Here is a 24,803-nt window from a genome sequence, read left to right as displayed (position 1 = left end):
TCTGCATTCCTTACCAGGACCTCCTGTTGTAAGATAACTCATGCAAGTGGTTTCTTTTGTGTCTGGCCAGGGCGGGTGGTTTCAGTCAGTAGTTTCCCTAACAACTCCCCCCTGAGAGACTTCATACTCAAGATACTTCTTGGGAATTGGGGTGGAGGTCCTACACCCTGCAGCTCTTACCCCAAAATTTGCCTTTGTTTCCTGGGCCCAGATATGAGCATCCTGTTAGGCCTCCAGTTTGACCCCTGTCTGTTTCAACTGCTTACAAGGTTCATCTCTGACAGGGTCCAACAGTTTCAGGCTAAATTGTTGTTACTACGAGGGTGAATACTGGTTTTGGGCGCAGAATACCTTGATTTAGATCAGGTGGAGAGAGATTTCTACTCAACTAGGCAAGATTATGCCCACTCTCAGCAGGAAGTAGTAATAGAAGAAAGAGACCGCTCCAAAGAGGTAAGGGAGGAGCCAGGATATATAGGGGTTTTTGCAACAAAGACCAGGTAGTCGGAACATCAAAAGATTAATTAAAGAAAACCAGATATCTCAAGTTAAGGAATTTAGCACTTTTCTGTTTATGGGAAGATGCAAGAGTCAGAGCTCAGTGAAATCATTCCTTTGATATGACCTTAGCTATCTAAGGCCAGTATCCTGTTCTTTCCCATCCTGAGTCCCCTCAGGATGCACCCTTGGGGGTGGCTGTAGTGGCTCGATGGCAGGAAATATTTTTCATTCCCACTTGCCATAACCTACCACCTTTTTAACCTAGTATAACTTCCTTATTTCTGCTCCCTTCTGCCTATAAAAGTCTTTCATTTTTTTTTTTTTTTTTTTTTAAGAAAGAAATCAGTTTATATTACAACAGAAAACATAGGCTTTAAAAAAATATCTTCAGGAAGTAGAATGAACTGGATTCTGGGTAATAGATAGTAGGTAAGAAGTAAGGAGACATTAGTGATATTCTTAGGAAGACATATTTGTAACCTCAATCAAAAAAAATAAAAGACAGTTGAAAGTTCTAAGTAAAATATACAATAGTATAAAAATGTTACAATCAGGATATGAAGCAAACCAAAATATGACATAATTTTATGTAGAAGGAGTATAAGAAAAGACAATCTATTTAACCTTAACTAGGAACATTTTTCTTCAGGTAAACCAATTGTGACATTGGACTAATGCACTACTTGGCTTTGAATCGAACAATGGTTACATAATCCCAAATTTTGATTCTAAAAGTTAAAAATCCAATAAACACTACTACTACTATCCATTTTAGTATGCTTCATCTGTGGAGTTAAATCAGTATTTCCCAATTTGAAAACACTGGATGTGTACTGGCCCACTTTTGTCCTAAATACCTCTGTCTTCTTTATTTCTCCCAGGTCCCTGTTGAAATTATTATCTTGAGCCTTTGGGCTCTCAGTATGATCAGAGAACACGTTCAACGTAGGTGACGACACCATGGGTGATAGACAGAAGGAGCACATGCTGCAGTTTCCCCATTCCAAACCCTAGTAGACACTGCCCATCCACCACAGCACTCCTTCCCACTAAACCCGAAGTGCTCTCAACAGCTATTTCCAATCTCCTGAAAGTGAAACTGATTTACACATAGGTTCTATAGTTCCCATCTGCATTCTTTAGATTCCACTGGCTGAAATGTGAAATGCACTGGCAAACACATCTTACAGGTTACAAAAGAAACACAGATGGTCTTGAAGGCTGGAGTGGTGTCTTATTGCACATCTGCATGAGTCTCGGTTTTAAAAGTCAGTACCTGCATCACAAGTGCCTGAGACACACACAGGGCCTTACCAAAATAGTACCACATCCAGGAACCTTCGTCCAGTTAACATACGTATGGATGAATAAAAATAATGAGGATAAACTTTAAAACAACCTTGAAATATTTTACCTTCTAGGAGGCTTTCCTCTACCCTAACTGAATGTTTTCAGTAAGTATGCATTTCATTATGCATTCTTCCTGAGTTGGATTTCATCTAAATGTGGATTACCATTGTAATTAAGGAAAACCAATTGGCAAAAATGCTTTAAGAGCAAGACCTCTTTTAAAATAATTAATATCTGTCTCTGTTCAACTAAAAATGTGGAGTGCAGCAGCATGAAGGAAAGTATAAGATTCATTCAATGACGGCACATAACTAAGCTAATTAAGATAAGTAAAAAAACTGTTTACTTAGTAGCCGCCAAATTCTATAAGGAAAATAACTGTTGCTGTAATTATGCAGTTTTGTATCTCATTAGCCACCATACTGGAAGATTATGTATTATGCAAAAATGATATTTGTTGAACCAATGAAATCTGAAGCTACTGTCAAAAAGTTGTGTTTATATATCCCTTTAGAACACTAAATCCTTTTTTCGCTTTTAAAACTAACACATGCCCACAAGAGTCCCCAAAACAGACTCTATATTCAAATTACAACTTATTTACTTCATCAGAGTTTCTCTAACCTGTGAAACCAGAGAAACGGTAGTACTTTTTGATTCAGCAAAAAGCATCACATCCTGCCCCACAAAGATGCCATGAAATAACACTACAAACTAAGGAAAGGGAAAGTTTAATAACTAAAGGAAAAACAGAACGGAAATATAGCAATTTCTAAACTGCAATTCACTTCTTTTTCTATCTCAATATTAAATCCGTACTTATCATATAAACAAAAACCTATTACCATATAAAAATAAAGTGAAACTTCAGTCCTCAGCTCCTCAGCCTAGGTTCCTAGACTGTCCCCTCAGCACAGTGAAGTTTATTTATTTATTTATTTTAAAAATCTTTACTGGAGTATAATTGCTTTACAAAAGTGTGTTAGTTTCTGCTGTATAACAAAGTGAATCAGCTATACATAAACATATATCCCCATATCTCTTCCCTCTTGTGTCTCCCTCCCACCCTCCCTATCCCATCCCTCTAGGTGGACACAAAGCACAGAACCAACCTCCCTGTGCTATGTGGCTGCTTCCCACTAGCTATCTATTTTACATTTGGTAGTGTATTTATGTCCATGCCACTCTCTCACTTCGTCTCAGCTTACCCTTCCCCCTCCCGCTGTCCTCAAGTCCATTCTCTACATCTGCATCTTTATTCCTGTCCTGCCCCTAGATACATCGGACGTTTTTTTTTTTTAGATTCCATATATATGCGTTAGCATACGGTATTTGTTTTTCTCTTTCTGACTTACTTCACTCTGTATGACAGATTCTAGGTCCATCCACCTCACTACAAATAACTCAATTTCGTTTCTTCCTATACCTGAGTAATATTCCATTGTATATATGTGCCACATCTTCCATATCCATTCATCTGTTGATGGACACTTAAGTTGCTCCCGTGTCCTGGCTATTGTAAATAGAGCTGCAATGAACACTGTGGTACATGACTCTTTTTGAATTATGGTTTTCTCAGGGTATATGCCCAGTAATGGGATTGCTGGGTCATATGGTAGCTCTATATTTAGTTTTTTAAGGAACCTCCATACTGTTCTCCATAGTGGCTGTATCAATTTACATTCCCACCAACAGTGCAAGAGGGTTCCCTTTTCTCCACACCCTCTCCAGCATTTATTGTTTGTAGATTTTTTGATGATGGCCACTCTGACCGGTGTGAGATGATATCTCATTGCAGTTTTGATTTGCATTTCTCTAATGATTAATGATGTTGAGCATTCTTTCATGTGTTTGTTGGCAACCTGTATATCTTCTGTGGAGAAATGTCTATTTAGGTCTTCTGCCCATTTTTGGATTGGGTTGTTGATTTTTTGATATTGAGCTGCATGAGCTGCTTGTAATTTTGGAGATTAATCCTTTGTCAGTTGCTTCATTTGCAAATATTTTCTCCCATTCTGAGGGTTGTCTTTTCGTCTTGTTTCTGGTTTCCTTTGCTGTGCAAAAGCTTTTAAGTTTCATTAGGTCCCATTTGTTTATTTTTGTTTTTATTTCCATTTCTCTAGGAGGTGGGTCAAAAAGGATCCTGCTGTGATGTATGTTATAGAGTGTTCTTCCTATGTTTTCCTCAGGAGTTTTATAGTGTCTGGACTTATATTTACGTCTTTAATCCATTTTGAGTTTATTTTTGTATATGGTGTTAGGGAGTGTTCTAATTTCATCCTTTTACATGTAGCTGTCCAGTTTTCCCAGCACCACTTATTTAAGAGACTGTCTTTTCTCCATTGTATATTCTTGCCTCCATTATCAAAGATAAGGTGACCCTATGTGTCTGGGTTTATCGCTGGGCTTTCTATTCTGTTCCATTGATCTATATTTGTTTTTGTGCCAGTACCATACTGTCTTGATTACTGTAGCTTTGTGGTATAGTCTGAAAAGTCAAGGAGCCTGATTCCTCCAGCTCCGTTTTTCTTTCACAAGATTGCGCTTGTTATTCGGGGTCTTTTGTGTTTCCATACAAATTGTGAAATTTTTTGTTCTAGTTCTGTGAAAAATGCCATTGGTAGTTTGATAGGGATTGCACTGAATCTGTAGATCGCTTTGGGTAGTATAGTCATTTTCACAATGTTGATTCTTCCAATCCAAGAACATGGTATATCTCTCCATCTGTTGGTATCATCTTCAATTTCTTTCATCAGTGTCTTATAGTTTTCTGCATACAGGTCTTTTGTCTCCTTAGGTAGGTTTATTCCTTGGTATTTTATTCTTTTTGTTGCAATGGTAAATGGGAGTGTTTCCTTCATTTCTCTTTCAGATTTTTCATCATTAGTGTATAGGAATGCAAGAGATTTCTGTGCATTAATCTTGTATCCTGCTACTTTACCAAATTCATTGATTAGCTCTAGTAGTTTTCTGGTAGCATCTTTGGGATACTCTATGTACATTATCATGCCATCTGCAAACAGTGACAGTTTTACATCTACTTTTCCGATTTGGATTCTTTTTATTTCTTTTTCTTCTCTGATTGCTGTGGCTAAAACTTCCAAAACTATGTTGAATAATAGTGGTGAGAGGGGGCAACCTTGTCTTTTTCCTGATCTTAGTGGAAATGGTTTCAGTTTCTCACCATTGAGAATGATGTTGGCTGTGGGTTTGTCATATATGGCCTTTATTATGTTGAGGGAAGTCCCCTGTATGCCTACTTTCTGAAGAGTTTTTATCACAAATGGTTGTTGAATTTTGTAGAAAGTTTTCTGCATCTACTGAGATGATTCTATGGTTTTTCTCCTTCAATTTGTTAATATGGTTTATCACATTGATTTGCGTACACTGAAGAATCCTTGCATCCCTGGGATAAACCCAATGGATCATGGTCTATGATCCTTTTAATGTGCTGTTGGATTCTGTTTGCTAGTATTTTGTTGAGGATTTTTCCGTCTATGTTCATCAGTGATACTAGTCTGTAGTTTTCTTTTTTTGTGACATCTTTGTCTGGTTTTGGTATCAGGGTGATGGCGGCCTCATAGATTGAGTTTGGGAGTGTTCCTCCCTCTGCTATATTTTGGAAGAGTTTGGGAAGGATAGGTGTTAGCTCTTCTCTAAATGTTTGATAGAATTCGCCTGTGAAGCAATCTAGTCCTGGGCTTTTGTTAGTTGGAAGATTTTTAATCACAGTTTCAATTTCAGTGCTTGTGATTGGTCTGTTTATATTTTCTATTTCTTCCTGGTTCAATCTCGGGAGGTTGTGCTTCTCTAAGAATTTGTCCATTTCTTCCAGGTTGTCCATTTTATTGGCATATAGTTGCTTGTAGTAATCTCTCATGATCCTTTGTATTTCTGCAGTGTCAGGTGTTACTTCCCCTTTTTCATTTCTAATTCTATTGATTTGATTCTTCTCTCTTTTTTTCTTGATGAGTCTGGCTAATGGTTTATCAATTTTGATTATCTTCTCAAAGAACCAGCTTTTAGTTTTACTGATCTTAGCTAATGTTTCCTTCATTTCTTTTTCATTTATTTCTGATCTGATCTTTATGATTTCTTTCTTTCTGCTAAATTTGGGGGTTTTTTTGTTCTTCTTTCTCTAGTTCCTTTAGGTGTAAGGTAAGATTGTTTATTTGAGATTTTTCTTGTTTCTTGAGGTAGTCTTGTATAGCTATAAACTTCCCTCTTAGAACTGCTTTTGCTGCATCCCATAGGTTTTGGATCGTCGTGTTTTCATTGTCATTTGTCTCTAGGTATTTTTTGATTTCCTATTTGATTTCTTCAGTGATCTCTTGCTTATTTAGTAACGTATTGTTTAGCCTCCAAGTGTTTGTGTTTTTTACGTTTTTTTCCCTGTAATTGATTTCTAATCTCATAGCACTGTGGTCAGAAAAGAGGCTTGATATGATTTCAGTTTTCTTAAATTTACCAAGGCTTGATTTGTGACCCAAGATATGATCTATCCTGGAGAATGTTCCATGCACACTTGAGAAGAAAGTATAATCTGCTGTTTTTGGATGGAATGTCCTATAAATATCAATTAAATCTATCTGGTCTCTTGTGTCATTTAAAGCTTCTGTTTCCTTATTTATTTTCTGTTTGGATGATCTGTCCATTGGTGTAAGTGAGGTGTTAAAGTCCCCCACTATTATTGAGTTACTGGCGATTTCCTCTTTTAGAGCTGTTAGCAGTTGCCTTATGTATTGAGGTGCTCCTTTGTTGGGTGCATATATATTTATAATTGTTATATCTTCTTCTTGGATTGATCCCTTGATCATTATGTAGTGTCCTTCATTATGTAGTGTCCTTCCTTGTCTCTTGTAACATTCTTTATTTTAAAGTCTATTTTATCTGATATTGCTACTCCAGCTTTCTTTTGATTTCCATTTGCATGGAATATCTTTTTCCATCCCATCACTATCAGTCTCTATGGGTCCCTAGGTCTGAAGTGGGTCTCTTGTAGACAGCATATATATGGGTCTTGTATCCATTCAGCAAGCCTCTGTCTTTTGGTTGGAGCATTTAATCCATTCACGTTTAAGGTAATTATCGATATGTATGTTCCTATTACCTTTTTCTTAATTGTTTTGGGTTTGTTTTTGTAGGTCCTTTTCTTCTCTTGTGTTTCCCACTTAGAGAAGTTCCTTTAGCATTTGTTGTATAGCTGGTTTGGTGGTATTGCATTCTCTTAGCTTTTCCTTGTCTGTAAAGCTTTTGATTTCTCCATCGAATCTGAATGAGATCCTTGCTGGGTAGAGTAATCTTGGTTGTAGGTTCTTCCCTTTCATCACTTTAAGTATATCATGCCACTCCCTTCTGGCTTGTAGAGTTTCTGCTGAGAAATCAGCTGTTAACCTTAGGGGAGTGCCCTTGTATGTTATTTGTCGTTTTTCCCTTGTTGCTTTCAATAATTTTTCTTTGTCTTTAATTTTTGCCAATTTGATTACTATGTGTCTCGGCGTGTTTCTCCTTGGGTTTATCCTGTATGGAACTCTCTGTGCTTCCTGGACTTGATTAACTATTTCCTTTCCCATATAGGGAAGTTTTCAACTATAATCTCTTCAAACATTTTCTCAGTCCTTTTCTTTTTCTCTTCTTCTTTTGGGATCCCTATAATTCAAATGTTGGTGCGTTTAATGTTGTCCCAGAGGTCTCTGAGACTATCCTCAATTCTTTTCATTCTTTTTTCTTTATTCTGCTCTGCAGTAGTTATTTCCACTATTTTACATTCCAGGTCACTTATCTGTTCTTCTGCCTCAGCCATTCTACTACTGATTCCTTCCAGAGAATTTTAAATTTCATTTATTGTGTTGTTCATCGTTTGTTTGCTCTTTAGTTCTTCTAGGTCCTTGTTAAACGCTCCTTGTATTTTCTCCATTCTATTTGCAAGATATTGGATCATCTTTACCATCATTACTCTGAATTCTTTTTCAGGTAGACTGCCTATTTCCTCTTCATTTGTTTGGTCTGGTGGGTTTTTACCTTGCTCCTTCATCTGCTGTGTATTTCTCTGTCTTCTCATTTTGCTTAACTTACTGTGTTTGGGGTCTCCTTTCTGCAGGCTGCAGGTTCGTAGTTCCTGTTGTTTTTGGTGTCTGCCCCCAGTGGCTAAGGTTGGTTCAGTGGGTTGTGTAGGCTTCCTGGTGGAGGGGACTGCTGCCTGCGTTCTGGTGGATGAGGCTGGATCTTGTCTTTCTGGTGGGCAGGACCGCATCTGGCAGTGTGTTTTGGGGTGTCTGTGGCCTTATTATGATTTTAGGCAGCCTCTCTGCTAATGGGTGGGGTTGCTTTCCTGTCTTGCTAGTTGTTTGGCATAGGTGTCCAGCACTGTAGCTTGCTGGTCGTTGAGTGGAGCTGGGTCTTAGCGTTGAGATGGAGATCTCCGAGAGAGCTTTCACCGTTTGATATTACATGGGGCTGGGAGGTCTCTGGTAGACCAATGTCCTGAACTCAGCTCTCCCACCACAGAGGCTCAGGCCTGACACCCGGCTGGAGCAAAAAGACTCTGTCAGCCACCCGGCGTAGATCTCAGCAACCTCAGCATATGATTTTCTTTCTTTCTTTGGCAGAGAACTTTCATCTTTTCACTTCAAGGAAGCAATTTACGGCTTCTCTTTGGCATATCTGAATTGCCAGCGTCACTACTCTGGTGCTTTGTGGCCATTATTAAGTAAAATCGGGGTCACTTGAACATAAGCACTGCAATACCACGAGGCACGAAGTGACGAATGGCGGGATGCGCTGGACAAAGGGAACACAGTGAAGTTTAAATAAAATTTAAAAATAATACTGAAATCCATCTTATATTCAACTCTCATAACTAAAGAGTAACAACACTACCACTTACAAAACCAACTCCAGGTGACATTTTCATGGGAGTTCCCCCAAAATGCCTGAACTCTTCATAATCCTGCTAAATATACTAATCATGCCTTAACATAGCTTGAACATAACAAAGCTTAGCTTCTGTATCATGTCGCTACTAGGATGAACATTAAACTGAGCTTCTCAGCCATAGGGCCCATGTCTTACTATTCAACCATATTTTGGCCTCCAAATCTAATTTCTGTTTTCCCTGGTTCTGAACTTAAGTTATATTTTATAGTATTATTGTATTTACTTCCTGTCAGTATTTCAAATCCTTTGTAGAACAAAACCCAGTATAAGTAATGTTTTATTCACCTTTGTGTCCTCAGTATTTAGTGCAGTACCTGGCATATAAATTCTTTTTTTTTAATTAATTAATTTATTTGTTTGTTTTTATTTTTGGCTGTGTTGGGTCGTCATTGCTGTGCACGGGCCTTCTCTAGTTGCGGTGAGCGGGGGCTACTCTTTGTTGCGGTGCGCGGGCTTCTCATTGTGGTGGCTTCTCTTGTTGTGGAGCATGGGCTCTAGGCATGCAGACTTCAGTAGCTGTGGCACTCGGGCTCAGTAGTTATGGCTTGCAGGCTCTTGAGCGCAGGCTCAGTAGTTGTGGCACATGGGCTTAGTTGCTCCACGGCATGTGGGATCTTCCCAGGCCAGGGCTCAAACCCGTGTCCCTTGCATTGGCAGGCAGATTCTTAACCACTGCGCCTCCAGGGAAGCCCGGCACATAAGTTCTTCATTCATGTTTCCAGACTTGAAAGCTACTGCCCCAGTGCAGTTCTAGCTCAATAAAATACCTACGGCAAATGACTATAGCAAACCTTAGCAATATTATTTATTGACCTGGATCAGAAGCTACATGCCCTGAGCTGGTGTTCTAGACAATGTTTTTGTCAATGAACAAAGGAATGTCAAAACTCTTTTTAAAATTGTTTTATTCCTTGAATCTTTTCAAAGAAAACAATCATGTCATTTTTACATAATAAATATAAAAACTCAAGTAGATGAAAGAGATTTTCAGATTTCAATTTGAATAACCATTATTTTTACTTACTTTTCTGTTTATTTTCACTTTCCAGGCTCTTTTCTTTTGAGTAGATGACAAAGAAACCTATTAAAATGCTTCTAAAATAATTTTTCATTTATCATTTATTTATTTATTTATAAAAACCTATCTCATCTCAGTGATCACAGCAGACCTGTATCAGTCTATTTCCGTACATGGCAAGGCATAGTATATCTATAATATAATTCCAGTTTGGACAAGATTATGAGTCCTGGTGACTATATTTTAATTATGACTCATTCAGACAAGCCAAGACATACTACTAAAAAAAAGTAAACTGCTGACTTAAAGATCTGATGATACAAAACACAGTAGATTCTGCCAGGTAATAGTGTTTCCCTCTTCAGCAGCAAAAGGCACCAAGCCCAGTCACTTTAAAGATAGACCTCTTCACCCCATATTTTGTGCTGCCCCCCCCAAAAAAAAAGTTAAAAACCTTAGGGTCCAATCTAAGTACCTACCTAACTGAGGCAAATCACTCAAACTATCCAATATTGAGGATAATAAATAAAGGACAATAACATATGCAAATCAGCCACTATAATTTATCCAGTTATCTTTCTTGGACACAAACAATGGAGACGATGTTCAAGAACAAATATAAGAGATAAAGACTAGTGACAGGAGTTAAATAGATAATATTTGTACACATTAAACTACCACAAGTCAGTTCTACCTACTTCATTATTCTCCTTAAGCTCCAAAAACACAAAACAGAAGAAAAGTCTTCTTTTCCAAAAGTTGTTTAGAAAGGATCTGTCAATGTATAACCAAATATCTGCTTACTGACGGGAAAAATCTCTGTTCACCAGCCAAGGGACTTTGGAGAATGAGAACTGCATGTGGCATCTCCCCTTCACAGCCTCCTAATTCCACACCAGTTTGTAGTTATTCTTGTACTACAAGAGTATCGGTTTCAGAATGTAAGCCTCATAAGCCCCCAGGAAAGCCATTCTAGTGGAGCTGTTCCAGAAAGTTTCACTTTAGTTCCACAAAGAATCTAAGAGGCCCAGTCCATGACAAGAGTGAACAGTAATTGCTCTCTTGGTTTCCGCCTCTGACCTATAAAGAGCAAAGCTTGGAGCTGTCTGTAATCCATAATCCATTTTAATATTCTGCTAGAACATTACAAAAATGTGGCTTTCACTAAAGGCCCTGGCATGAAGCTAAAATTGGGATTCTCAGTTACTAATCCTGTGTAGAATTTGTTCTAATTCTCAAAAAAGTAGAGGAAATTCTCCTTTCCCTCCCACCCCGCAAATAAAAAGGGCAGTGGTGAGGCCCACAACACTTCTGACAGGCTGTATAACACACTGTCTTAACCACACTTCAGATAAATAACAAGTAGTAGGCTATTCTTCTCCACGACAAGCAAGTAATCTCCATTATTTTGGCATCTATTTCTTAAAGTTTGCTACAGCTATCACTTCCAAAGCTTAGGCACTGTGTAAAAATGTATGGAGTAAATTGATGATTCTTCATTTCTGAGCTAGATCATCATCCAGTTTAAACTTTTTTTTATAAAAGGAAACTAGAGTTCAAATGTGTTAAGTGATTTGGCCAAGGTCACATGGCCTAGGGTAGAGTCAGGACACGAACTGGGGTCTCCTGACTCCAATCTCATGTTCATTATGACCAGAGGAACCAGACAATGAGACAGCTCTACTATTCATCAGTGCTAAGTGCAGTGGGCACTTTTCCTATCCATCTGTCTTCTAAAAGATACAGTCCCTCTCTGTTCTGCACAATAGCCTATGTGGAAACAGAGCACATATGAGCTATATCACTATTCAAGGGTCATTTAAACAAGCATGATGCAACACTGAGGCACAATGCCCATGTTAAATAAGCAGCAAAATACAACCAAATAAAGGCTTTATTTAAGCCAAATTATGTGTATATGTCCCCACTCCATCATTCAACTACAAACCTTCTTTAGGGCAGAAACTGTTTCTTCTTGATCTCTATATACCTTGGAGCATTATCTTCAAAAAGTTTTGCTTATATACCCCCTAAAATAAAACTGGGAGGAAAAAATCCTTCCTTGAATATTTTTAAGTTGATACTGAAATTTTTTTATCAATAGTTTAAATCATTGCAAAGGCTTGTACTTTCCTTTATAGATCAATATAGGCCAATTTAAAACTGACAACTAAAAAAAAAAATTTTATGTCATTAATTTAAATACATCCAATGAAATCTAAACACTTGAGCAATCTGATACCCACCATCCTCCATTTTAAAACTATAACAGAATCTTCATTTCCTATATGAAATGTTATACTATTTCTTTTTCTCCTTGAAATTATATTGCTATTCTTCTTCTTCCATACTATTTTATTTTAATATAAATAAAAATAAATAAATAAAAATTTTAATATAAATTTTTATCATCCTTTCCTGTAACGTATTGTTTTTTTATTTATTAAAGTATTTCCTTTGGATTGAGTTCCTGTTACTATTACTGGTAGCTGCAGTTGGTGAAAACAATGCAAATGTACTATAAATTTTGATAACTAACCATGAAAAGTTATTTCCAGTTTTGGAGATGCAGCTATTAATAAGATGTATGGAGAAGGGTATACACCTTGATAAAGAGAAGTTTCACAGTTGATGCCAGTGTCACAGCTATCCTTTTGTTGGAACCCTGGAGTATTTTACACCTCAGATAAACATACATCAGTGAGATTCAAGATGAGTGAAAGGTATGGCTTTTTCTTTTGTCAACCAGAAGAGCCGGAACTAAAGGGAGAGTAGGAAAAGAGCGAGGATTTTGCCAGTCTTGTCTTCAGACAACAATTTCAGGAAAGAGTATAAATGAACACTGAGAACTCTCAAAAGTAGCCAGCCTAGACAGCTTTAGACGTGCACCCCAGTTTGAAGGTCACTGCTCTAAAGCACCCAGCTGGCTTCATTTATTGGAACTTAATAAAATGACAACGATGCCTGGCAGACAGGAAGAATCAGTGTACACTTCCTGCCATTAGGCTAATCTTATTTTTCCCCATCTCTCATACATTTATTTAAATAAGACTAAAGTCTTAGTCAGATATGGCAGTGTGATTTATTTTTAAAACATACATAGGACTTCCCTGGTGGCGGGCGCAGTGGTTAAGAATCCACCTGCCAATGCAGGGGACAGGGGTTAGAGCCCTGGTCCAGGAAGATCCCACATGCTGCGGAGCAACCAAGTCCCTGCACCACAACTACTGAGCCTGCGCTCTAGAGCCTGCGAGCCACAACTACTGAGCCCACATGCCACAACTACTGAAGTCCGCGCGCCTAGAGCTCGTGCTCCGCAACAAAGAGAAGCCACCACCATGAGAAGCCCACACACCGCAAAGAAGAGTAGCTCCTGCTCGCCGCAACTAGAGGAAGCCCGCGCGCAGCAACAAAGAACCAATACAGCCAAAAATAAAGAAATTAATTTAAAATATATATATATATATATATATATATACACACACACACATATAGCTCAGTCTGCCAAAGAATAATTGATCAAGTTGGCTACCGTCTTGGTACCACTTCTACACATATAATGATTTTTACACCACAAACATTCAGATTACTTTGCAAAAAACCAGAAGGCTTTTTAAGCATATATGAAAAGAAAAGTGTGTCACTGATGAAAATCATATTTTGGACACTTTTATGAAAACCCAAGGTGATTTACATTTCAAAAATTAATAAAAATACTTTTAATTCTATAAGGCCTATTAAAACTTTCCTTATAATTCACTATGAGACAGATTTCTCAAGATCTGTGAGGTACACATCCAAGACGGAATGGCAAGAACTTTAGCCTATAGAATTTAACAGGTCAGAACCTGCTTTGTTTAAAATACTTCTTGATCTCTCTCTGTGTTAATGTATCTGTCTGGATTCTAAGGGATGGTAAGTCCATCCTTATCTGATCTGCTCCTACTTCTACTCTGCCCACTAGGGTTATAGGGCACTGAGCAGTTACCAGGCTTAGGTCTGACAAAGTCACCCCCTTCTCCCACTAACCTTTGGCCTCACTTGGAGCTCAAATGTAAGTAACCTTATACTCCTATTCCATCACACCAGGCAAACAGGTGACACCCCAAACCACATCACAGTTTAATACAGGAAGTTGGGAATACATTTTTTTGAGATATAATTCGCATACTATAAAATTCACCCTTTTAAAGTACATAATTCAATGGTTTTTTGTGTATTTAGAAGATTGTGCAACTATCTCCACTGTCTAATTCTGGAATATTTTCATCACCCCCAAAAGAAGTTCCATGCCCATTAGCAGTCACTCTCCACTCCCTCCTCTCTCATCCCCCTGTAGCTCCTGGCAACAACCAATCTACTTTCTGTCTCTATAGATTTGCCTATTGTGGACATTTCATATAAATGGTATCATACAGTACGTGGCCTTTTGTGGCTGGCTTCTTTCACTTAGCAAAATGTTTTCAAGCTTCATCCATGTTGCTGTGTTATCAGTACTTCATTATTTTTTATGGCTGAAATATATTCCGTTGTGTGGAAATACCTCATTTTGTTTATCTATTCATCAGTTGATGGGTATTTGGGTTGTTTTCACTTTTTGGCTATTATGAATAATGCTGCTATGAACATTTGTGTACATATTTTTGCGTGAACATATGTTTCAGATTTCTTGGGTATATACCTAAGAGTAGAATTGCTGGGTCATACGGTAACTCTATGTTTAACTTTTTGAGGAACTGCCAAATTGTTTTGCAAAGTGGCTATACTATTTCATATTCCCACCAGCAATGTATGAGGGTTCCAATATGGAAAATAAATTTTATTTTCCAAAATCTCTTCCTTTACAAGCCTTCTGCCTTCTTTAAAAAATGAGCATGAGGAAAATAAACTCTTTTCTCCACAATCCATTGTGTGTTTTAACAACTAGCTTATTTTTTAAAAAACATATTCTCTGTGAAGAATATAAGCATTAAAAGAGAATACAAATGGTATGGCTATAAAATATTGAGACTATCTTAACCAACACATTAGAATATTCACATCTAAATGAGTACTGTGCCTCATTTAATTACTTAAGGAGGTTATACACCCATTCCATCTTTGGAAACTCCTCTTTTGAAATTGCTTTCAAGGCCAGCTCATAAAAGTAGATAAAATCAGTCTTACGGTATCATATAGCCATACCTTTTTCCTGTTAAGGACCAGACACCATACTACCCAGCTTGATCACCCACCTAGTTTGTTTTGCAGACATGAGTTCAAATGATTCCTGGCCACTTCCACAAGTCCAATACAGCCTTTTGTTAAAAAAAAAAAAAAAAAGGGGAGAAAGAAGGAAGGAAGGGAGGAGAGTTTTTTTCCTACCACTGAGAATATTCTTCAAAATGGAGTTTTTAAATGGACCTTGTATTATACTACAATTATATAAGATATCATCATTGGGGGAGGCTAGCGGAAAGGTACACAGTACTCTATGTGCTATTCTGCAATTTCTTGTGAGTCTATAATTTTTCAAAATAAAAAGGTTTTAAAATACAGACCTTAAAAGAGGGGCAGAGGGACTTCCCTGGTGTCGCAGTGGTTAAGAATCCGCCTGCCAATGCAGGGGACACGGGTTAGAGCCCTGGTCCGGGAAGATCCCACATGCCGCGGAGCAACTAAGCCCGTGTGACACAACAACTGAGCCTGCGCTCTAGAGCCCACAAGCCAAACTACTGAGCCTGTGTGCCACAACTACTGAAGCCCAGGCGCCTAGAACCCGTGCTCTGCAACAAGAGAAGCCACCGCAATGAGAAGCCCGCACACCGCAATGAAGAGTAGCCCCCGCTCACCGCAACAAGAGAAAGCCCGCGTGCAGCAACAAAGACCCAACGTAGCCAAAAATAAATAAATACATAAATTTATAGAAAAGAAATCTCTTCTCTGAATCATTAAAAGGGAAAAGTTTTAACATTTCAATCTTTAGCAGACTTAATAAGAATAGAGTTGAAAAGGCAGAAACAGCTCTACTCATACTCAACAAAACAAAACAGGTCTGATAGAAAATAGACTTTCTAGCTTTGGACTGTGTCCCTTTAATCAAAAAACATTAGAGGTTCTCTTACACTCTGGGAGAAACTTCCTGCAAAGACCACACGCCATTCGCTGCATTCTGCCTGCTATAGGTAGGAAACTTCATTGTAATATCAAATTTCTGGTTCAAGAGCTCACTGAGGTCCTAAACAGACAGCTCTGTGTCTCTAATGCCATACTTTCAGAAAGCAATCATTTCCAGAAGATGTAAGACACTGACTGCTGAAACGCGGGAGGATCCAGCGCTTTACTATGGGCCAAGCAAACAGCACGACTGATTCAATGTTTATTGGGGGCCGCTGTGTACTAGATACCAGTGACACAGAGATGAGTAAAAGACAAGTTCTGCCTTCAAAGAAGCCACTGTCTATTGGGAAAAATACACCAAAAGAGTAACTGTAATAAAGGTGTAAATGCTATTGTAGACGTATGTAAGAGGTGCTTTGAGAATAATAATAATAACAGCTAATATTTATGAACTACTTCATATGTGCAGGTTCTATTCAAAGCATTTTTCTTATATTAATTCACTTAATCCTCACAATAAGAGTAATATTATCCACTTTTTATAGATTAGAGGCACAGATAGGTTAAATAGTTTTATCCCACTTCTACAGCTACATTATTAACCAAGGCAGACTGACTCAGGGATTTTAACTACCCACTACATGGCCTCTTAAAAAAGGACCAATTAATGTTGCCTGGAAGGGCAGTTAAGACTAAAGAGAGGAAAAAGAGTAGATTAACATATTTATCAATGTACCCACTCATCACTGAAGGAGGACCAGAAATTCACCAGACAGATGAGGAGTTTGGGGTGGAGCTTTGGGTGCTTATTCACAGGGAGTGGTTGAGGGGGCAGCACCCTAAGCAAAAAGAATGAAGAAGTAGCAATAACAGGGGAGGGACAAAGGCATGAGTGTGTGGTGCAGTCGCTGAAGCGTCAGCAGTCTAACCTATAGACAGTGTAGGACCCAACAGTTCCAGGAACAAGAGATGAGGCTACAAAAGAAGACTGTGGGTCGTGGGCCTTGCGGGTTCACATGGCAGGTAAGAGGGACGCATCTGAGGCCTTTACCGCTGAGTGACATGAGGAGATCTGCCTTCAATAAACATAAATCCATGAAAGGTGGGAGGTAGCCTGGAGGCCGGGAGACCAGTTAGGAGGTAATAATAATTACCAATAATTATTGTATTATTGGTAACAGTAATTCTGTGAAGAAATGATAAGGAGTGGACGAATGCAAGCAGATGCTTCTGAAGGAGAATCAACAGTACCTGGTGACTAACTGCAGGTGGAAGATAAGGAAGAGAAGGCAGACCGAAGAAGGTATTTCTCAGGCTCTTGTTCCAGGCAGAACAGGGCAAAAGGAAGATCGAATTTTGGGAGGAATCATAATAAATAATAATAAAGTAAGTCCTATTATTATCACCCTTTCGAAAATGGAGAATTTGAGGCTTAAAGAAAATAAGTAATTTAGCCAGAGTCACTAAGCATTGAAGCCAGAGAAACACCTCAGATAGAGTTTAAGGTACCTAGGGAGGTATCCAAATGTGAGTCTTTAGTAGGCAGCTGAATATCTTTGTATGGACCTCAGGAAAGCTGGGAGTCCTAGAGATACAGAGTTACAGTAACAACACAACCATACTATTATTACTATTCCTACTACTAGTATTTATTAAGCACTTGCTGTAAGTGAGGTAGGGTTTAAAGGTTTTACATACATTATTTCATCTAATCCACATGACCCTGAGGTAGGTATCACTATTCTCCTTCATACAGAGAAAGAAACAGAGAAATGAAGTAAATTGTTCAGATCTCTCAGACAGAAAATAATGGAATCAGATTCAAACATGGGTCTTTCTGATCTGGAGGAGGGACGAGAAGGGAAAGAGGACCTGAACATGAGTTGGGAGTAAGAGCTAAAGGACTGAATCCAGAAGAATATAAACACTTAAAAAGCAGGGAGAGAAAAAGAGTCACAAAGGGGCTTAAGAAGTAGTAGTATATCAGTGAAGGGAAGAGAGAAATAGGAAGGCACTTCTGTTTTGAAAACTAAAGGAAAGGAAGTTTTAAAAAAGAACAGGGTAATTAATAGTGTCAAATGATATAAAGAACTCAGATAGAACAAGAGTTTAAATTAGGTAACTAGGTTTATCAATGAGGCACTGAAAACCCTCCTCAGGTCAGTTTACCTGAAACTGCCGGGATAGACAAAAGATTACCATAGGTGTAGGAGAGAAAGAGAGGTGAAGAAACAGAAGTTAGGTGGTAAAAAGAAATAACATAAAAAATAAAGAGGTACTAGCGGGGTCAGTGAACTACACACTGTGTCCCATCTTTTCCTTTGTTTTTTTTAAGCAAAGCTTTAAAAGTGTAAAAAGCATTTTTAGCTGGGATATACAAAAACAGACTGCAGGACAAATCTGAGCAGTAGTTTCCCAGCCCCTTTTTAGAGCATGGTGGTTAAAAGCACATACTTTAGAGCCAGACTGACTGGATTAATATCCAGCTCCTCATTATCTGGGTGACCTTGAGCAAGTCACTAACTTCTCTGCATCTTGCTTTCCTTACCTGCAAGATGGAGAGAATAGCGGGAGCTACCTCATAGGGTCTTACGTAAGGATAAGTAAATACAAAAAAAGCATGTGGCTGCTGAAGAAAAGCCCTATTGATGTGGAGGATCTGTTAGAGGATCGGCAGACAGAAGAGAGCCAACAGAGGAGGTATGGAATGGAAAAGGTCTAGTTTTTAAAAGTCCCAAAGAAGAAACGGAGAAATAGAATGAAGACAGTGAAGGTGAATGCACAGAGCACAGGCTCTATCCCAAACGTTGGTCAAAGTATAAACTGGTTTGGAAGAGAGCCTGTCAACTTTTATCAAAATTTCAAATGTGCACACCTTTCAATCCTTTCTCCTCTTCTAAAACGTGTCTGTGCATGTATATCCAAGCAAGTATAAAGCTATGAATGCAAAGATGTTCCCCCTTCAGTAGTGTTGGGAAAATGAAAAAATGGAAATAACTTAAAAGTGCATCAATTAGGGGAAAGGTGAAATGAAATAATGCATACAGTGGAATCTTATCTAGCCATTTAGAAGAGATAAATATGCTGACATGGAAAGAGTCTTATAATTTTTTAGTTAAACTTTTATTCTGAGATAACTGTAGAGTCACACGTATTGTAAGAAATAATACAGGGAATTCCCTGGCTGTCCAGTGGTTAGGACTCGGCGCTTTCACTGCCGTGGGGCCGCGTTCAATCCTTGGTAGGGGAACTGAGATCCCACAAGACACGCAGCGCAGCCAAAAAAAAAAAAAAAAAGAAAGAAAGAAAGAATACAGAGGGACTTCCCTGGTGGCGCAGTGGTTAAGAATCTGCCTGCCAATACAGGGGAAAGAGTTTCAAGCCCTGGTCCGGGAAGATCCCACATGCCACTGAGCAACTAACCCCATGCGCCGCAACTACTAAGCCTGCGCTCTAGAGCCCGCGAGCCACAACTATTGAGCCCGCGTGATACAACTACTGAAGCCCATGCACCTAGAGCCCGTGCTCCGCAACAAAGAGAAGCCACTGCAAAATGAGAAGCCCACGTACCGCAACGAAGAGTAGACCCCGCTCACAGCAACTAGAGAGAAAGCCCGTGCACAGCAACGAAGACCCAGTGAGGCCAAAAATAGATAAATAAATTTATTAAAAAAAAAAAAAAACAGAGCTATCCCATATACTCTTTACCTAGTTTCCCTAAATAGTGACCTCTCGCAAAGCTATAGTTCAATATAAAACGTTAACTTTTAATATAAAAAACAAACTTAGAATAGTATGCGTATTATGTACACTCCCTTTTGTGTATTTTAAGAGTGCGTACAGTTTGTACATGTACAGAAGAAGGCATACACTTGACTGCTAGTAGTTGATAACTCTGGAAAATGGTAAAGGTTAAGGAAGAAAGAAAATGAAGGACACTTCCTTTGTGTACATTTACACTAATTGTTCTTACAGAGTGCATATATTGCTTTTACGATATCACAGGTAAACACGTAGAGGGATTAACTTTTGAAATAAATAGGGCACTTATTCTTTCGATCAAAGGGATTTAACATTTGGAAGCAAAGGGGAAGGAAACTGAGGACAGTCACACTGAAAGCTTCTATTTACTCAATTAAGCAGAATGGCAGCTGTGACTCATTCTGTCACAGCCTACTCACTGCCGGGCTCTGTTCTAGGCACTGGAGAATCAAAAATTAACCAGACAGGTGCGATCTCTGAACTCAAGGAACTCGGCACCTACCAAGGAAGGGAGACATTAACCAGAAATGACACGGTTATAACTACCGGTACAGTGCAGCACAGCAGTTTAGAACAGGGGCTCTGGGGCCTGACTGCCAGGGTTCAAATCCCAACTCTCCTACCAGATGGCTGTGTGACTTTGGACAAGTGACTTCACCCTCTTCACTTCAGTTTCCCCATCTACAAAATGGGGACAATTCTAGGCCCTATTTATTTACCCATCTATCTATCCCATCGGGTTGTTGCGAAAACTAAAAAAGTCCACATGTATAAGTGCTTAGAGTGGTGCCTGACACACAAACACTCAAATGTTTACTGTTATTGTTGTTACTCTCATGACCATTAACTATTTCAGGGAGAATCTGGTCTATCTTCAGGTCCATGGAAGGTCAGCAAAAGCTTTTCCAAGCAAGTGTCATATAAGTCCCAAAGAGGAGTCTGAATTAAACACCAAAAGAGAAAACCCGTCTGGCAGAAGAAAGAGAACCCTATGCTAAGAATGAGCTTGGCGTGTTAAGGATCTGAAAAAAGCCCGTGAAGTGGGGCCTCTGAGAGAAGAGAGATGGCTGGAAAACTAAAAAGGGCTGTTAAACTTGCCAGCTTATCTTTATCTGAATAACAAAAGGTGTTATACGGAAATAACAGATGTGCTGGGTTTTCTTAAATGGAGCACGTGGAATCTTCTGTGATAGAGGGAGGTGAACCTGAGCTCAACAAAAATGGGTAAAGATTTAGAAAGAACAGTCATTCTGGTGAAGGAGAAATGAAATCAACTACAGACAAGTAAGAAGACTACTAAAGAGAATAACAAGCATAGATGAGGGGGGAACTCATGAATTAGTAACAGAACAAATTAATACGATTCAATCATTTCTTGAAGCCCTACAGCAGGAACACGGAAAATGGGCAGTATTGTTCATCCACAGCTGGAGATCTGCATGACATGTGGGAGAGAAGAACAAAGGTGCAGGAGAACTGAGGATACTTATGACTCATCGCAAGTGACCAACTATGGTGTCCATATGGGATAAACCGATGCCAGGAAGAATGTCACAAATTTGGAGACAGAGAAGATTTAATGGGCTGGAGGCCTCAGTGAAATCAGAGAATACGTTCAGCAAATGGCAAACTGAGAAGGCAGGAAACTGTGTTCAGAGAGCCAAATTTCCAAATTTATGATTTCAGAGGTGGAAGTTCTGACTGGCCACAGGAACAGACTGCTACAGACAACGGGAGGGACAGATAGCTGCAACAAAGAAGATCAAGCCAGAATGAGATTAGGATATTGGACAAGTAAGCAAAATGGACATTAAAGGCACATGAGATCATGGAAGGAGTAAGAGTAAACTATTACAAGGATCAGAATTAAATTTTCAGTTACATTCTTAAATATAATACCATGAGGAATGTGTTTTAAAGTATCTGGACTACAACAGGGATGCCTTGCTAAAAAACAAAGCTTCACCCATTCATTTAGCCAAATAATTTTCAAAGACTTCCCTGCTATAGTAGGCATTCCTGACTAAAGCTCTTAGACAAACAGAGAAAGAAACTTTCTTGATTATTTGTCACAAATGGAGAGCAACCCTCATGGTAATGGTAAAAACTAAAGGCATAGACAAGCCAAAAACTGGGAGGAAATCTTTGCAAAACATATATCTGACGAAGGACTGGTATCCAAAATAATAATACTAAGAACTCTTAAAAGCTCAATAGTAAGAAAAAAAAAATTTAATGGGCAAAAGACCTGAACCTCACCAAAGAAGATACACACAGAGCAAATATGCATATGAAAAGATGCACAGTTTCGTATGTCATTAGTGAACTGAAAATTTAAAAATAAGATATCACTACACACCTATTAGAACAGCCAAAATCCAAAACACTGACAATACCAAACACCAGCAAAAATGTGAAACAGGAACCCTCTTTCATTGCTGGTGGGAATGCGAGATGGTACAGCCACTTTGGAAGACAATTTGGCAGTTTCTTACAAATCTAAACATACTCTTACCATATAATCCAGCAGTCATGCTCCATGGTATTTACCCAAATGAGCTGAAAACTTAAGTCCACACAAAAATCTGTATGTGGATGTTTACAGCAGTTTTATTCATAATTGCCCAAACTTGGAAGCAGACGAGATGTCCTCAGTGAATAGATAAATAAATTGTGGTACATCCAGACAATGAAATATTATTCAGGGATAAGATGAAATCAGCTACCGAGCCTCAAAAACACATGGAAGAACCTTAAATGCATATTGCTAAGTGAAAGAAGCCAACTTGAACAGGCTATATACTCTATGATTCCAACTATATATGATTCCAGAAATCTGGAAAAGGCAAAATTATGGAGACAGTAAAAAGGCCAGTGTTTGCCAGGGAGCGGGGGTGGGGGAGGGAGGAATGAATAAGTAGAGCATGGGGTAGTTTTAGGGCAGTGAAAGTATTCTGTGTGATACCATAATTGTAGATACATGACATTAGACTTTGGTCCAAATCCATAGAATGTACAAGATAAAATGTGGACCCTAATGTAAACTATGGACTTTAGTTTAAAATGATGTATCAATATTCGCTCATTAGTTATAACAAATGTACCACACTAATGCAAGATGTTAATATTAGGGGAGAGGGAAGGTAAGGAGGTATATGGAAATTCTCTACATCCTGCTCAATTTTTCTGTAAACCTAAAACTGTTCCAAAAAATAAAGTCTATTAATTAAAAACTAAAACTAAACTAAGGGCATTACCATGTGAGTCACACAAGAGAAAATAATGTCTGCTACTGGTGAAGAAATATATCCAAGAGGTTAAGGGTGCAAACTGCTTGAGCTTGATCTGGCTCTTCCACTTACTGGCTGTGTCACTTTGGGCAAGTCTAAGTCTCAGTTTCTTCACTGGTAAATTGGGGATGCTAATCATCACGGAGTTAAGAAGAGTCCATACATGTACAGCACTTAGAATAGTGACCAGAATAAATTAAGTGTTCAATAAATATTAGCTCCCTGTTACTCAAAATAAGGTCTATAAGCTTGTAAATCAACATTACCTGCGGGCTTGTCAGAAATGCAGACTCTCAGGCATGCCCAGATTTACTGAATCTGCTTCTTAATAAGATCCCCCAGGTAATTTCTGTGCATATAAGGTTGAGAAGTGCTGTGTCAGGTGGTATTACTAGCATCACAACTATTCTTCAACAGTGTCACTAAAAAAGGAACATAAATACTGGAAGAATCCAAATTATCGTTTGCTGATGATGATGACAGTCTAAAAAACAGAGAGATTGAATCGATTGTAATAATTAATGAATTTTGAAATATATGCTAATGTGACAGTAATTAAAACATGTAGTACGGATACACAGTTAGTACCCTTTATCAAGAGTATATGTTAACAAGACCATTTCAAACATGTAGGTAGTAAATGATAAACTACTAGGACAACTGGCTATCAATATTTTTTTTTAATTATTATTTTTTAATGCTATTCTTGTCTGCTTACATTCTTTTTATTTATGTATGTATATATGTATGTATGGCTGTGTTGGGTCTTCGTTTCTGTGCGAGGGCTTTCTCTAGTTGTGGCAAGCGGGGGCCACTCTTCATAGCGGTGCGGGGGCCACTCTTCATCGCGGTGCGCGGGCCTCTCACTATCGCGGCCTCTCGTTGCCGAGCACAGGCTCCAGACGCACAGGCTCAGTAATTGTGGCTCACGGGCCGAGTTGCTCCGCGGCATGTGGGATCTTCCCAGACCAGGGCTCGAACCCGCGTCCCCTGCATTGGCAGGCAGACTCTCAACCACTGCGCCACCAGGGAAGCCCTATCAATATTTTTTTTAAGTTAGATCCTTATCTCACACTATATTGAAAAACCTAAATATTAAATTTACAAAACACTAGAAGAAAATACAGGCTATTTTAAATGTTCACGTAGGTATCTACATTCCTAAGCATACCATAAAACCCAGAAGTCATACTAGAACTACAGTTTTTTAAAAATCTTTTATATGACAAAAAATACCACAAAAGTTAAAACTTAAGATAAATGATATGCGGAGAGAAAATACACCATATGTAACAAAGGATTAATAACCATAATATGATTTTTTAAAGGTCCTATATATGAATAAGAAAACAAACAACAGTCTTTCAAAAGCTAACAGAAAAAAATGGGGGTGGGGGAATAAAGTAGGTTTCATGTGCAAAGAGAGTTACAAAAGCTACAGTACAACAAAATAAAATAAACGCCCCAAAATTTATCTACAAATGTTTGTATGTACACAGGAAAAGGTATGGAAGAACATATACCAAACTGTTAATAGTAGCTACCTCTAGAGAGCAAAATGTGGGAATGTGGGACTGTCTTTTTCTTTATAAATTTCTACATAGGGGCTTCCCTGCTGGCGCAGTGGTTAAGAACCTGCCTGCCAATGCAGGGGACACAGGTTCGAGCCCTGGTCCGGGAAGATCCCACATGCCGCGGAGCAACTAAGCCCGTGCACCACAACTACTGAGCCTGTGCTCTAGAGCCCGCCAGCCACAACTACTGATCCCACGTGCTGCAACTACTAAAGCCCGTGTGCCTAGAGCCCGTGCTCCACAACAAGAGAAGCCACAGCAATGAGAAGCCCG

At 38.8% G+C, this 24,803-nt stretch overlaps 1 protein-coding gene and 2 long non-coding RNA genes across 11 annotated transcripts in view; 1 reads left to right on the top strand and 2 right to left on the bottom strand.

The window, feature by feature from the left end:
• SIK3 (SIK family kinase 3) overlaps positions 1–24,803 on the bottom strand; it is a 249,758-nt gene that overhangs the window by 189,832 nt on the left and 35,123 nt on the right. The gene's annotated exons all lie outside the window — the stretch shown is intronic.
• LOC309637122 lies at positions 1,339–19,876 on the top strand. The gene is made up of 2 exons (XR_014250424.1): positions 1,339–6,104; positions 6,529–19,876. It is a non-coding gene; the product is annotated as an uncharacterized lncRNA (long non-coding RNA).
• LOC309637125 lies at positions 19,577–23,637 on the bottom strand. The gene is made up of 2 exons (XR_014250427.1): positions 23,223–23,637; positions 19,577–21,413 (listed from the first exon to the last, which is right to left on the bottom strand). It is a non-coding gene; the product is annotated as an uncharacterized lncRNA (long non-coding RNA).

The sequence above is a fragment of the Balaenoptera physalus genome, assembly GCF_965194825.1.
Source record: "Balaenoptera physalus genome assembly, chromosome: 10".
Taxonomy (NCBI): domain Eukaryota; kingdom Metazoa; phylum Chordata; class Mammalia; order Artiodactyla; family Balaenopteridae; genus Balaenoptera; species Balaenoptera physalus.
This window is presented reverse-complemented; position numbering and strand designations above follow the sequence as displayed.